At 30.1% G+C, this 2,063-nt stretch overlaps 1 pseudogene; it reads left to right on the top strand.

Annotated features, from left to right (window-relative positions):
• Positions 1-1,833: 1,833 nt before the first annotated feature.
• On the top strand, positions 1,834-1,952 carry LOC111735101 (annotated as a pseudogene).
• Positions 1,953-2,063: the final 111 nt, after the last annotated feature.

The following is a 2,063-nucleotide window of genomic DNA, read 5'->3' as shown; positions in this document are numbered from 1 at the left end:
CTTATTGTATTTTATTAACTTTCCTGGCTTAAGAAGTACCATGAATCTTTAATGATTTATCTCTTGTAATTCCTTGAGGACAGCATACTGCATATCATTGATTATTATAATATACTTTTGTCAGCAAATGGGCTAACATGGATAATCCTCAAAATATACTTTAGAAAACCCTCATTTTTCTTTTTTTGCTGGTCGCCAACACTACCACTACCATGAAAGCAGAATTATAGAATATTTTGTCATTTCATATTTTGCAACAATTCTTTTTGAAAACGTAAAATTATACAAATGCAAAATGGAATATAAAGACTGGGACTGCCCCTTATTCAGAGTCATATTTATAGATGTGTATGTCCCAAGTTGCTACTTGAAATGATGCCTTCTCCCTCCTTGTGCCCCATCTTTACTTGTCAGGTACTTATCCTTGAATGTCTGTCCAAATAGAAACTTTTTAGATCACCTACAAGTACATGATTCTGCATTGCTTTGAATTTGAATACTGCTTCTATGCTTCTTTTCTAGAAGAAATACATATCTTGCTTTGTGGAATAGTTTTTTGTATCCTTTAACTCTCTCTTATTAGTTGAAGTTTCTTAAAGGTATGTGTGCCTGACTTATCTTCAGGTCCTTTGAGTGAGTGACACATTTTCTTGCCCAGAAGTGCAATAAAAATATTATCTTTTATTTATAACAGCCTTTGTGCTATGAGAAGTGTGTTTCTAGACCTTATTTCATTTAAAATTTTAACTTTATGTGACAGACGGATAAATTCAGTATCAGTTAAGTGAATTGACTTACTTAGGTCATCCCAATAGCAAAGACTTTACTTAAAACCACATCTTTTCATTTTGAAATTTTCTTTCTTACATTACTAATATCTTTTTATGCTGAGAACAAATAAAATAAGGCCAGTATAAATGTTAAAGATAGTGTTTTTGAATCATAAAACTTGATCATTTGGATCATACCTACTTTGGCTTATCAAGTATCCATAAGTAATTGGTCTAACTAAACTTTTCTTTTTTACTTAATTCTTAAGGAATTCTTTGAAGATTGATTTTTTTTTTTAAATCTGTATACAAGTGAGAATAATTTACCTCAGATAAAATAATTATATTTATCTCAATGTTGCATCTTAATGTCCTTTGGCATAAGCTTAAGTATGGTTGAAGAGCAAAATTTCCCAGGAAGGCTTGGTACATTTGGTGCAAGTGATTTTTCTTCCTTATTAACCTAAAAAACCATTTTAATGTTTTAAAGTGTAATTATGTCTAAGGAACATTGGATTTTGTTTTACTATAGTTGTTTTTACTATAAAAACAAATACAATTAGCTCATTTCACTTTGTTTGTAAACCATTTCATAAACTTAATATTTTTTCAATAAATATAAGGACTTGACTGCTTGGTTTTTAAAATATAGTACTTTTTTTTTGAAACTTATAAGAGAGAATTTGGCAATTTCTAATAAAATCACATGTGTATTTACCCATTAACTCAGCAATGCCATTTATAGAAATCTATACCAAGATACACTGACAAAATTTTGAAAATACATACACACAAATATGTTCTTAAAACACTGTTTATAGTATTAAAAGACTAGAAACAATGCAGATGTCTGTGAATAGGGTTTTAGGTAAATAAATTATGGTTTGTCCATATTGTAGTACTATGAAGTTGTAAAAAGAATTAGAAATATCTCTGTATATTGCTGTGGTATGATATACAGGATATTTTTGTTAAGTGATAAAACGATGGAGAAAAAAATGTTTAAGAAAGGATGGGGATACAAATATGAGTACAAAAGTGCTTAGATTAAAAACATAAAAGAGTCTACGGCCATGTCACCCTGAACAAGGCCAATCCTGTATGATCTTGGAAGCTAAGCAGGGTTGGGCCTGGTTAGTACTTAGATGGGAGACCATCTAGGAAGACCAGATATTGTAGGTGTAAAAAATAAAAAATAAGCGATTGTAAGCTAACAAGGTCCTTGTAATCTGTGAGGTCAACCAAGGTTGCCTCGCCTAAAAATTAAAAAAATATTTTTAAAAATTAAAAAAA

The sequence above is a fragment of the Pteropus vampyrus genome, unplaced genomic scaffold (assembly GCF_000151845.1).
Source record: "Pteropus vampyrus isolate Shadow unplaced genomic scaffold, Pvam_2.0 Scaffold14971, whole genome shotgun sequence".
Lineage (NCBI taxonomy): Eukaryota > Metazoa > Chordata > Mammalia > Chiroptera > Pteropodidae > Pteropus > Pteropus vampyrus.
Note: the sequence above shows the minus strand (reverse complement) of the source record. Positions and strands in the feature narration are given on the sequence as shown.